Here is a 14,909-nt window from a genome sequence, read left to right on the forward strand (position 1 = left end):
ACACTGCTCTAGGGCAAAATTGGCTTTACTGGAAGTCCAGAGCCCTATGCTCTTTGAGCCAGTCATTATTTACACTATAGTGTAGATTTCAATGTTTTGTACAACCTCTTGAGCTAACACGGTTACTGGACACAGCCTAATTACAGAAGCATGGAGTCCACAGTTCACCATGCATTAAACTACTCTTCTTCCTATAGCTGAATTAGCTCATTTAAATCTAACTTGGATAACCTCAGGATCAGGGTGAACTAAAATACCTCTTTGGTTGTTGGTGAAGAAGCAGGATAAATTAACCAGAGTAGCCTGGGAATTCAATCACTTAGTGGGGTTGCACGGTTTTCTAATTAAACAGTGTAAATTGTTCCTGAAACAACCTCTACTTCTCAGAAGTTTCTAAAAACTTACAGAAAAAAACCCACCAAAATGGTCTGTACCCAAGACTTACTCCACAGTGTCAGATGCACCACAAATTGGTTTTAGAAAAGTACCACACAAGAGATGGCATTATGTCTCTACCACATTTAAACTTTAGAAAGTATGGATACTTATATATACAGATAGTTCATTTGTTATGTACAGGGTAAAAGCTGGTGCTACAAAATCATACCATCTTAAAAATCCAGTCACCAGTGAGAGTCCAGAGCTGGCTGATGCTGAATGTGTTTCCTGGAAAGCCGGGCAGTGGCTAAGGGCAGGGGTACCAAAGCATGGGCTCATCCATGGGGACTGCCGTGCCCCAATACTCTAGTTCAAATACACACCACAACACCCCCTCACTTGGCTCACAACCATTTATTTGTATTTCTGCCAAATCTACCCTGCCCAATTTTTTCAGATGGCATGGACTATAAAAACGGGATACGCTGGCTTCCTTCGTGAGAGCAATAAAGTTATCCAGTGTGAATCTGCACATTAGTTTCACAAAAACCTTTGAAAGACAACATCATTACTTATAAATGTCTAGTCTTTTGTTTAAGACTGATTCCAAAGCTTGAAGAACTTTAGCACTGAAGTTATGGATAGTTTCTCAAACCATATCCAATTACAATCACCAGTGGATTACATTTAAAAGGAGAATGCTCCTCTTCCCTAATACGTTCAGCCAGAGCTTATGTCTAGGACTTTTTTGACCAAATATCTAGATTATCTAGAGTTTTGAAGAAACATTAAAAATTATTTTCACTCTCACACTGGGTTTTGAAATCACTTCTTCAGAGATAAAATATTAATGAAATATTTCCAAGCCTACATCTTCTGTCAACATATATAAAACAAGTCAATTAAAATAATTAAGTTGTACTGAAATATGCCACAGTGAATTCATAATGAATGGCATGACATGAATCTAATAAAATATTATTATTTAAACCACTGAGTAAATATCATGATGGACCAATCAAACCTCTGCATATTCAGGCCTTAAGACTGACAGATACCTTGCAGAAGGTAATGTTGTCGTTCGGAGCTAACAACAACATGATGACTGCTCTGTGCCTCTCCTTTGAAATTGTAACAATAAAAATGTGACATTTGACTACTGTAATATTTGAAAGAGGATGAATAATGGATAGCACTAAGTATATTTGTCATCTTCTTACATTTATAAAGTCAATACTACATTTCTCTATGACAAATGTTTCACAACTGTAATGCAGCAACAATGTCTAAAAGAAAGAAGTTAGAGTTTTCATTGTTAGAACTCCATTTCTTTGCATTTCAGCTGGAATAGCAATACAGTTCTGATTACTGTCCTGGAAGAGAAGGCAACAGATCCCATCCACGATAGGGGACAAGATAGCAAAAAAGGAAATCTAGCAGCTTCAGAAGTTAGGAATTGACAGCTCTGAGGTCAGAGACCCTTGAAAGAGATGAAAATAGCTCTGCAGTGGAGAAAATATAGTGTTGCATTTCACAGCTAGTTGGGATTCAAAGGGTGAAATATGGGAGGGGTGTATTTATATATATATATGCATGTTTATTTTTTTATGTACGCACACATAACATGAAGTTTCACCTAAATTAAACATGGTTATACAATTCCTTGTAGCTAGCTTAGATCTTTGCAGAGCACAGCAAATTATGCAGAAAGACATCCTGGATCTAAAGAGAGTCAAGACTTCGAAAACGTAACAAAGAAAAAAGCAGCACTATTTACACTACTGGAAAATTGAAAGATGCCACTGACAACAGTACAGCCATCAAAAGGATTGCACTATTCACTCAGATTCTTTTAAAAATTCTAATATATATTCATATTAGTAGGTGTATTACAATATTCTCTTCAAAAAAGTCCACTAAGATTCTATCTACTAGACCTTTTACACCATAGTGGTTCTTATACTCCAGCATATGATATAATAAACTTATTTTAATACCAAGTAAATGAAAATAACTTTTACATTTTATTGAGACAATGTATTTGTTCCAACAGTAAAATATTAAGGATATTAATTGTGGCAATTAATGACTGTGTGGCAGTATCTTCCTTTGTTCTTTCAAGTTTAGTACCTCTTTGTCATCTTGAAATTCAATTCTGTTTCCATGGCAAAAAAAAGAAAAGGTCAGTTGCAAGGTGTATTGGTCAAGCTTGACTTCACTTAGGATGTCTGAAAAATGCTGCAGAAAACACTAAGGAAGATTTAGTATAGCTGTGAAATAGAAAGACAGTGTAAAATAAAAATGTTGATTAACTGACAAGCCACAAACTTTCATTTAACAAAAACAAAAGAGTCAGTACTGAGTTCATAATATTTTATGAAACTTCAGTTTCTCTTTGAATGTGAAAGCGATACACAAAAGTCTCAGACAGAAATTTAGCTATAAACAGGGAAAGAGAAGGTAGATAGAGTTTGCTGACCAACAGGAAAAGGAAAGCAGAGGCACGAAGCTGAGGCCTCCATGTAACCAAAGAATTAGATTTCCCAAAACTGCTGCTATTGAGGATTAATGGACTTGACTGAAACAAAAATCAATATTGCTCTGTTGGATAGTGTAAAACAAGCAATATATGCCAGAGTAGAAATCAGCAAGGTCTAAAGCATAGTTTTGTAAGCTGTAAAAAGATAGCAAGTACATTTCATATGCCATATTAGATTCTCCAAAACTTTTGAAAGCACTGTTTTTATCTGTGCTAGAGTTAATGTTTTTCATGGTAGCTTGTATGATTCTTTGTTTTAGATTTGTGCTGGAAACGGTGTTGATAACACAGGGCTGTTTTACTTTCACTTTCCTTGAATAAACAGTGCCTCAACTTCACAAAAATCTTAGAGAAAGATTTAAATGACTGAATCAAATACACATTAGCAAGTACATTTTAAATGCTAAAAAATATGCTAAAATGAAAGTGCCTAACAGAAGGTGAGCAAGGGAGTTCTTACAGTAACACAAACACAGCATGGGTTCCCCCCTTGCACCTGAGAAAACAAACAAGAAAATGCAAAAAGGAATCAAATTGGCCCTCTTTGTTCAATTAGTAACTTTAGGAATACACTGAATTGTGCTTAAATCTTGGAAAGACATATATTGTAAGTTAACTGAACTTCAAGCAAGTGTCACAAAGGTAGCTCTTAAGATTCAATAAAAAATCAATATTAAATGCTTCATATTTATTAATCATCCCACAATACATTCTGGATGTGTAAGACAGTTAGCATGTATTGTACACGCTTCAGGTATATACAGTCGCATCCCAGCACACAGTGCTTGCACACTGTTGCAGAGCATGAGCTCAGTAAAGTATCACCATTCACTAATGAGTGCACAATCTCCAATGAACCAACTCAAATTGACATCTGACTCATTGCCTGACATTGGGCTACTGTGTTTCTGCCCCTGCTCCCTCTCGCCATGAATAAATGGGAATAATGACAAAATATATGCTGCTAATAGCCCTTTATTTTATTCTAGAAACTATAGTATTGACATTCCCCTATATCACCACATCATCTTTAATAGCTGCACTGCAGGAAGTCGAAGTCTTGACAGAATACATATATGTAGATATTACTGTTACTAATATGTTCAATTAAATGTTGATTATATAAAACACATAAAACTTTGGCTTGTAGTCAGTTTAGAGGTATATGAATTAAAAAAGGGAGATGTTGCTCTATTCTTTCTGAAGTGCTCAGAGTTGTGGGTACGTAATATACCACTGAAGAGTAATTGAAAGTGTCTTTAAAGTCAATATAATGAAAATTAATTTTTCACATCAAGGAAAAGCTGACTATTAGAGGAGAGTGAAATAAGAGGTAAAATAAGGAATAAGGATTTATCTCTGAAAAGCAAAGGAAAAACACCTCTGAAAGTAAAATTCTTGCTTTAACCTGTTTGTAGAGTTAGGATTAAATTATTCTGGTTGCTAGTCAAACACAAAGCAGTAATACACATGACTGCAGCAGAAGTATGGCAAAAGAAATATAAAAATTCCTAAAAGGAAATACCAAACCACCATCAACATTCTCAGGTCCTGACCCAAAGCAATAGTTTTAAATGCGTATCTGTACTATATACATATTTGTAGAGAGTTTATAGATATACAGCTACTGAATCTAGAAATGGATTAAGATAACTTTGGACACCAAATGTCTGGTTGAAAGATCAGATTCTATTTTCACACAATCTATTCTTTGAAAACTATTACTAGTCCTCTCTGCTATCCTGAATAATGTTTTCTGTCACCAATTGTTTTCACTTTTCAACACTGAATAGAATAGGATATAATATAATCTCAGATCTGGCAAGTAACCACTCAGGTTAAGCAATGACTTCCTAATGATAACCCTAGTATGGATAGGTGACGTCAAGACCCAAATCATGACAGTAATCCAAGAAATATCACACTTAAAGACAATGATCTGCAGAAAACAGCAACAGCTAAAAAAATAGTAGCACAATAATTCAAAGACCATTCTACTATAAATTAACTCTAGTTCCACTAAAAGAAACTACTGCATAACTTAATGCATGTATAAAAAATTAGATGTATCAAGCAAGACATTAATTTATTTAGAAAGCAACATCATACTATCAAAGGTAACTAATATCTGATTAAATTTATATGGTTCTCCATTACACTAAAATATATTGATATATACCAAAAATGCCTGCACTTTTAGGCATCTCTAATTTTGACTTAATTACTTAACATCTAGTTTTGCTGTCTATGCCTACTGTGAATATACACTTATTGTTTCTCATAGCAACCAATTTCTCTTTAATAGTGTAGACCTAAATTAGAAAGCTATATTTGATACATGTAATAGCACATAATAAAAATAGTTGCTGATTAAATTAGTCAGCTTGGTACAAAAAAGACTTGAATCACAAAATCTGACACATCAGAGAAAGAAAAAGACGTATTATTTCATCCAGTGTGTCTACCTACTTATGCATAATTTATCTCAGGATATATTTTGAATTTTTTGTCTAGCCTAATTTTAAATGTCTCTAACAATCATACTTTCATTGTTTCTCTAAAAAGCTTAGCAAATCTTTTCAAGAGAAAGTTTTTTCAAGGGATGATTAACTGAAGTAAGCTAAGAAATTCTTTGTATTTCCATTTATAATCTTTAGGTTCCAATAGATAGTAGCAATCTCTTCATATCAGTCCCAGGTTTTGTCCCATTTTTTCATATATAAAAATAGTGGTTAATATAAAACAAAATATATCAATGACACAGATTTTTTTCTCCAAATTACTGGTGCACATGTTGAAATTGCCAACAGATGAGCATCTGTCTTACAAATAAGCCCTACTCCTTTAATTAGGCTCTCCACAAAGAGAGCATAATTCAAAGACCTTAACTCATGATGAAAAAAAAAAGAATTTACAATAAACACCACAGCGTGGGCAGTTTATTCTAAAGGAAATAAAATAGGTCATTAAACAAGGGAGCTCTGATGAAAAGGTAGAGATGAGAACAGTTCTCCTAGGCAGCAGACAAAAACTCCAGTCAAAAGCTCTCATTAGAGCAGAGGTATATTTTAAATCTGGAAAGTAACTTTGCCAAATGGTGTTCTCTTAGTCAGATTCTCTTATGTACAGTCCAAGAGATATCTTTTGGCAAATATCTAAACCCCTGAAAGAATACGTGGTTGAAATGACAAAGATCCCTAACTCATTAAAATATGCAAACTTCATAACCCTCACTTAACACCTTAAATACCCAAGTTCTTAGGAATATAAGCTTTTGCTGGAAGGTTTGTTTGATTCTGCTAAGAGGTTCACTTCCCCTTTTAAACTTTATCTCCTGTTAAATCCCAAAAATCATCATGTTCCATGAATGACCTGGTTTAGTAATTTTATTAAAATGTTATGAAAGCAAAATGAAAGCACAGCACCTGAGTATCTTCATGTGAGGAGATTTAGACTCAATTCTTCCTCTCTTATAAAAGGACACTCCCACAGAGTGACACAAATTCGTGTGGGACAAAGGATGCTTCAGGTTTTTCCTTGAAGGAACAGTGCTTCACAAAGAGTACAAGATTCCCTGGACTAGAAAAATAGCTTAGTAGAAGCCATAATTCCCTTCACAGGGGTCAAGACACTTCAGAGAGAAAAGTCCTTGGCCTTGATCATAGCACCAAAACCTATTTCAGTGAGAACGCCAATCATTGCTTAACATAAGGTACATAAAGCTGTCCTGGAAACAAGGATTAGAGTCAAGCACTCTTTTCTGTCCAGTGACTTTCCAAGTTTATTATAGATTCATAACACTTATACCTTTTAAATGGCCCTGCTTTAACACGAAAAAAAGCATTTGCACCCTGCACAGAAATGTCTGACTAGGACATTTTTGTGGAGTTAAGAAATGTCGATTTTTGACCTTTCAGATAAAGACTTGAAACCAAATACCTGAATGACCACTGTAATTGCTATGCTACTGGATAAAAAAATCAGTAGTATTATAAGTGTTTGTGAACATAAACTACAGATCTTGAGGGTATGCTGAATATACTTTAGATATAAATAGAGAATGGAAAAGCAGAATGGGCTATTTTGAAACAGGGAAGTCCACAAAATTGAAGTAGGCAATGGCAGCATTCTTCTGAAAAGTGAAATAGTGCAAGATAGGTGTGTGTGATGGAGAGCAGTATGAAAATTAGATTATATAATAATAGCTAATGTTTTCTTTTAGCATTGCCAATAGCTTTTAATTATATTCTTTGCCAATCTATTTTACTGTACTTATTTTCTGGAATAAAAAAAAATCTATCCCCAAAACTAACAAAAAAGACCAAAATCTGTCAATATAAAGATTTAGACATAAAGATTACTGCAATAAATGGATGCAGTGTCTCCATTCAATGTCAAAGGAAATAGTACTGACACAGCAGGTCATCCCACGCCCAATATTCAGTGAGACCTGGTTCTATTTGTGGTCCTATGCAGAAAAGGAAGTCTTGATCTCCTTTTGTGTTTACATCCCCACCTCAGAAGAAGGCCATGTAGTCTGATTGGAAAGCTAAGCTTGTACTTCATATTTCAAAAAAGGTGGCTCCTCCCAAAATTATAAGCCTCTCTGAATCCCATCTGAAGTGCTTACAATACAGTTTAGACTTCTAGTTCAGGCCTGTGCGAGCCACTCTGAAAAACGGATGAAACCAAAGCACCACCAAACATCATAACTAACATTTTTCTGTGCCTTAATTCTAAGGTCTTTACAACAGCTAATGCTGAAATCTCACCCTTGCTAATGGCCAAATGACAAGGAGATATTTTCTCTTACTGCACTACAGTGAGAGAATTGATAACTACATTCTCCTTGCAAGGAATCTTGCTTAAGACATTTGTGGATAGGGGCTTATAACAATACAATGACTCACAACTGGGTTTGGTCCAGATGATAAAGGGCAGGGCAGAAAGAAAACATAAAAATTGCAAAACCCAGGTTCAGTTTGCTAAGACGAAAATTATAAAAAACAAAAAAAATCTCACTCTCCCCCAGCAAATCTTTCTGATTGTAATTGCCAAAATCTAAACTGAAAGACAGTAAGTCGGAAAAAAAGTCAATATAACCTTATAGTGTGATTTATAATGAGACACTTTTCAAAGGAAACTGGCACTTTAAAGACACACTGTTCTCTCTGATTGAAGATTTTCATCATGGAAATGTCTCGCTAAGAAATGGTAGATTTACAGGGCAGGCAGCAATTGCTCATTAGGTGAAAGCAAAACTTTATCCAAAATTACGTTCTCAGATTTTTTTTATATAGTCCAATTGAAACAAGTTTTGGGGGCTTCCTATCAAGGGTATTCTTGTCCTCAGAATAGAAACAGCAATCTTACCTTAAGCAAATGCTTCTCTTAATAGCTGTCTAAAGAGTTTCTTGAACACAAATGTTATTATTGCAGTACAATATTAACAACAGTATAATGCATTTTATTATTTATTTATTTATTATGCAAATAAAACAAAAAAATGGTCTATCTAGGGGATAATTCTTGCAAAAACTTAACAAAATTTAGTAAATAATTCAGAGCGTTAATATTCCATTTATTTTTGATTTAGGGTTTTTTTCTTCTAAAGATAAAAATATCCAAATTATCTATTATAATTAACAGGTGGCTTTTATAGCAAAAACACTGAAACAGAAGTAGCAGCAGCTGTGAAGGAGGATATCAAAATCAAGAATATTAAGATGAAGCATCATTTGTTTTTATAAAGAGATGTTTATTTTGTGATAATGGATGCAATTAATACCAGCATATGCTAGAGTGTTCATGGAATCAGTAATTAATGTAGCATTAATTTCAATGGTTTTTTTAATGCATTTGTAACATTGCACACATTCAGATCTGCCATCAAACACAAATCAACTTGGTTAATAAATCAACAGCCTTGAACATATTTTTCTATAACATGAATGTTACAGGCATTTTGATTAAGGCTTGATTTTATTAGTAATAACAGAAGCAAGTGCTTTGTGCTTCTAATTTAATAGTTTAGGCATTTAAAATATTGATCATAGGGAGTGAGTGGTAATTATTTAAGCTAAGAACAGCTGTGAACAGACATCATTAATGTTCGTCTACCATAATTTATGCTTGTAGAAATATGGTTGTTTTCAGCAAAATTTAAATTAAAGAAAGCTAGATTTAAATCTGAAAGTGAAGAAAATGTAGATCATTGCATGAAAAATTACACCGTCCTGAGCTATAAATGGCACATCCCCACTGCAATTATTGGAGCTGCTAAAGTTTTACTCTAGAGCTCTCAGGTAGCAGAGTGAGGATAATTAAAGCTGTAGCCATCTAACAATAATTAAGACTTTTTCCTTCTGTTATGCACCTATTAAATGGTCTCAATGGTCTTTCCAAACATTAATGAATAAACTGAAACACACTGTGAAGTACAGTAGGTTAGTAAGGATTTGTTCCCATTATATGGATGAGAAAACTCAGGCATAAATGCAGAGCAGGGTGGTCTGGAAATTAATAAATTGATAAGTGGCTACAAGTGGCTGCAAAGCAGTATAATGTCCAGAGCCTTGACATTTATTGGGTGTGCAAAACACATGTAACCCACATCAGCTTGTTATTCTGTGGAAGTCGAAATCAGATCCTGCTGTAAACAAAGATATTTCTCCTGAGGGATATTTGCACTCTATCTGGACTAATATCAGTGAATTAAATGGTGCATTAGTTCTTTTTTACTTTTGAAAAAAGACTCCTGTCAGCATTCACCATTCCTCTAGCCTGTCTTGTATCTTTAACTGCAAACTCTGCACAGTAAACAATTGAAAGCAATCCTTACTGCAAAACAGTCAAGCTGCAGATTTATGCACTATGTCCTTAAATCCCTTTTATAGAATAAGTCTGTCTGTGTAATGAGGATCTCCTCCTTATAGCTGGTTTCCCCCCTGCCTCCCAAAGTCACGAATCTCCCTCTTTCTCCATCTTGTCACATGGGGTTGCCTGCTAAAAGCAGTGATAAGACTCCTGACTGTAAACTGAAGCTAAAAATAGCTGGAGCATGCCTTGAAGAATCAAAAGAAACACCCACTATTGACTCCACCCCCAAAATTATTAAACAGGGCACACTGCTTAGACTGCATACAAGGCACCTGTATGTTTCAGAAGTGTTTGGCAGACAGAGAAGGTTGGTCTACGGCTGCAGTGGAGTCCATGCTCTCTGGGACCAGCAGTTAGAATCAGTGGTTTCATTCTTTTGAGAAGCCCAGTATTTGTGAAATCAGCATACGTTATTCATCAACTACACATTAATACTTAATTCATTCAAAGTGATTTTTCACAGGAGCTACTTCCATTTTTCCCAGGTTTTATCTAACCAGAGCCACCAAGAAGAGATTAATTTAAAAGCAGAACCAGCAATTAAACCCATGTCTTCTCATAGTCGGGCTTGTATCCAGTTTCACAGATCATACTTTTTCTTCTCTAAGCAGGTCTGTGCTCTGCAGATTTTAATTAGATTCTGAAACTCTCTCAAAAAGAAAGTGTCCATTCATACTTGGCACCTTGACAAGGGTCACACTTGGGACGTACAGTGCATAAGCAAAACCAACAGCAGCAAAATCCCTTCTACCAGCAGATATCCCAAGCTCACGTTTTGTCTATAGTGAAATCAGGCTAGTATTCAAGCAGAGAAGGTTTAATGCCTTCTACAGCTGTGGACCACAACACATTCTCCAAATCCACATGCAGGCATCAATTTGTGGATTTTTGACCATTGTGAGAATTGTATAGAGTGGGGGAAAAAAACCTTGAGTTGCTCTGTGGCCAGTGTGATAGGGTTGAGGTAGTTCATGAATCCCAAATTATTTCATTGTAAGAAGCATTTCTTGCCTAAGACCGCATCTGGGGAACCATTTTCTGTTGTAGAGCTGTAATAACTCACACTAAATGCTTTCTTACTCCCAGGGAGGCAACAGACATAGAGAATGATGCCTTTTTCCCCTGAAAGACATTTTTATCATCCAAAAGATCTTTTCTTAAATTTCTTAAAGGTGATGAGGGATTCTGATTCAGAAGCTTCAATGACTCAGGAATTTAAACTAGGAGAAGTTAGATTCCTTTCATATGTGACACAAACTACATTTTATTCCTTTGTGGGTTTTTTAGGTTTTTTTTTACTTGTGAGGAGGAGAGCAGTAATTTATTAAATTTCATGTTGCCTTGCATGAATCAAGGCAAAAGAAAACCTGAGCTATATAGCTACTTGGCCACTACCAGAAACTTCTAGTTCAGAAATATTTCAGGCAGCCAGAAGACATCTTATTAATAATATTCTGAAAGATCTTTTTTGTCATGGAAATTTAGCATATTTTAACTTTTAGACACATGGACAAGACTGTATGTGCTTAAGATCCTGAGGCCAGAAATGCAGCTGGACCTCTAAATTCAGCAATAAACCAGACTGGTTTTGTTAGCATAAAGATAAAGTAAGTTTTTCAATGCAGTCTTTTAAAGAAAAAAAACACACTAAAAGTGTGAAAGAATGATTTTCAAATTGTATTTGTTTCTTCAGTTCTTTCTGGTTTTGAGAGTATATTTTTTCAGCATTGTACAATACATTAATACATTGAGAAATACATTAACCATGGACTTATCTGTATAAATATTTAACATTTCCATGTTCTCTTGGAAACTAAATGGCAATGAAAGCATAACTTTGCTTAAATTGCTCAAATTACAGCATTAGATAAGAGAAAATGTCCATTCTTTGATAGTTTATGGAAAAATATGGTTATTACTTATTATCATTACTATGGTTCCATTTTGATACAAAGTTCACCTGAACAAATATAAATGTTTTAACAGAAACTTCTGAAAGACTTGTTCTCACTTTATTTGCAGGAAGCAACTAGACATTTCAGTGATGTTGTTGGAGGTCTGGCACTTTCTTCAGATCTTTGTTTAGGAATTTGAAAGCAAAAGCCTGAGCTCCTGAGAGGGGTATATGTTAAAGCACTGGCCTTGCTGCCTCTGTGCCATCATGCTTTCATTAAGACCCTGTGTTGCTATTTGCATTCTGCAGCAGACAGTAGGAGAGAAACCACCCTGGAGTGCAGCACCAGCGACTACTGCAGCCTCAAATATGAGGTACCCAGACAACGGAACATTTTGACTTTTTAATGTAAAGTACATATGTGAGCACAGTTAGGGGAAAAGAAAGTAAGAGATGAGAGAATCCTCCTCAGAATATTATCTGAAAATACTTCTTATTAGATACAATGTGGTCCTCTCAAAAAAAAAAATCTTATATGAAAACAATCAGAAGGGTTGCTTTGCTAGCTCTGCCATCTCCCTGGAATATGTGCAAGGGTACAGCAATCTTCTAGACAAACTCCAAAAATTTCTTAATAGTTCAACAGAATTCACACAAAGGTGAGATAAAACCCAGGTAAGGTAGTCCTCCATGCTCAAAAAGAAACCTGTGGGACAGTCTCTGCCATCCATCTTACCTCTTCATGTGTTGGCAAGCCCACTTCAAGTATGGGTGTTTCCAGGAGCTGGTTTTGAAGAGAGTCCTTCGTCTGACATTCTGCTGAATTATCATATTGAACAATCGCGCAAATCTCAGCTGGATCTCACTTCGAAGGGAAGTAATCTCCATAGCTTTCTGATGGCCATATTTCAACTATAAGGAGAAAAATATTGTCACAGTTTATACCCAACCAGCAGAAAGGTACTACACAGCTGATTACTCACTCCTCCTTCCCCTCACTGGTGGGTTGGGAGGAGCATCAGGAAAGAAAAGAAAATTAAACTTGTGGGTTGAGATAAAAACAGTTTAATAATTGAAACAAAGTACAATAGAATAACAATAGTACTAATATTAGTAGTAATTAAAAGGAGAAGGAGAGAGGAAGATAAAAACCAAGAAAGACAAATTACTCACAACGCCATTGCTCATCACTCAATGGCCAGCCTGTCCCCCAGCACCAATTGGCCCCTCCCTATCAATTCCCCCCAGCTTATATACTGAGCATGACAATCTGTGGTCCTGAATAGCCCTTTGACCAATTTGGGTCAGCTGTGCTCCCTCCCAGCTTCTTGTGCACCTCATCACTTGCAAAACATGAGACACTGAAAGGTCCTTGACTTAGGGTAAATGCTACTTAGCCACAATCAAAACATCAGTGTATTATCAACATTATTCTCATACTAAATCCAAAACACAGCTCCGTACCAGCTACTAAGAAGAAAATTAACTACTCTATTCCAGCTGAAATCAGGACAGATATACATTTGGAAGCTAAAAATCTTGAGGTGTAAGCAAGTGTCTATCCCTGTGTAACACCAAAGTCCTCGTGGCTATGGGCCAATTCAGAAACGTAGTCTTGTCATTTCATGAATAACATCAAATAGGGGAAACCACCAACAAAAGAGTGTAAGACATGGACAAATGGATAGATAAATAGGAGTGGTCAGCCTGGAGAGGTCTCCAATTGAGTCAGGGACAGTCTTTTTCGAAGGGAAAATTCAGTGTCCAAGCCCTCTCTTCTCTGTTCTAAAGAAAAAAAAATATATACAAAGTGTGTGGAGGAAATTATTCATAATGGGTTCCTTCCACAATTTAAGCATAAAAATAAGCCACTATAGGGTTTTGGCTTTTCGTGCATGTATCTCAGTATCTGCCACTAGCCTGTCCCAAAAATGAGTATTTAAGAACCAAACCACCTCAGACTATTCAATTTCTACACACTGATGTGGTTCCTACATAGCTCTTTATACATATTGAGAATTTCATTCAAAATCTCTTCGAACATGTGAGATGAACCATGCATTGTACTTCACTGTGAACAAAGCTTTTCTTCACATATACCAAGCTGTCAATCATCCTTTCTTTAATTGGAAACTGGCTTTTTGGTGGATAAAAATGACTTCAGAGAGAACTGCACACATTAAGAATTTAATCTAGTAGGCCTAGACACCAATCCATGCAGATGTGATTGAAAGATTATGGTCGTAAAACATGACCACAGTACCTTCCAGAGTCTCTTTTTGTATGAAGATGATTCAACTGCTTCTATTGTAACTGTAGTTCCCTTGACTCAAAACAGTCTCTCGCTGAAAGCTAAAAGTAGGTGGAAGTCTTTCTTAAACACCTAAAAAAAAAAAAAGAGAGCTATTCCCTACTACTGTAAGCTATTTACTGGAACACAGATCTTTCAAGAATAGAGTTAGCCTTTTGTTAATAATTTGAAAAAAGAGTAATTTCTATTCAACAATATGACATTCCTTTTTAACACGTTTGCCTCCATTAAAATGTTTCTCATTTTTTATCTTAAAATTCTTGATTCTTTTATGTTCTGATAATATTTTTTTAAAAAAGGGCTAGCATTTATCTCCAAATAATCCAAGAACTGGGGAGACCATAGCCTACATAAGCCTGAGAATCCCGCACCATTTAGATTACTTGCATCACACATCACAGAAAATTTGCAGATTTGCAGATTTGCTGCCAGAAATGGCAGCATTAACCCCTTCTCTAGCATAAGAATTAATACTTTTTGCTTTCTCTCATTAAATCCTGAAATTTCTAAGGAAAAATAACATTTGTTACTGATTTGTCTTTACTGTCACCATTTACTAGTTTTAACAGGAAGTAATTTAGCTGACAAATAAGTATTTTGGTTTATGTCTTTGCTTTCATACAGATGCCAACTTCTGGTAGAGCAGTTATTTTATCCATTTTCTCGCTCTTAATGATGCTTGCAAATGTGAGGACACTCACTGGTGAGTCAACTAACCCATAACATGATAAAAAACATAATAAAGGCCCAACAGCAACTACAGCTCCTTTTCAGTTACTGTCATTGAGGAGAATCAAACGGCTTTTCGGTACTCACTCTTCAAAAAGGAAATGCCCTTTTTCAGCAACACTAATACCTAAGACTCTTCCTCAGTAAATGCCTGGTATTTTGTCATGGATCCCTCTTGT

The sequence above is a fragment of the Neopelma chrysocephalum genome, unplaced genomic scaffold (genome assembly GCF_003984885.1).
Source record: "Neopelma chrysocephalum unplaced genomic scaffold, ASM398488v2 Primary Assembly neopelma1_24, whole genome shotgun sequence".
Classification (NCBI taxonomy): domain Eukaryota; kingdom Metazoa; phylum Chordata; class Aves; order Passeriformes; family Pipridae; genus Neopelma; species Neopelma chrysocephalum.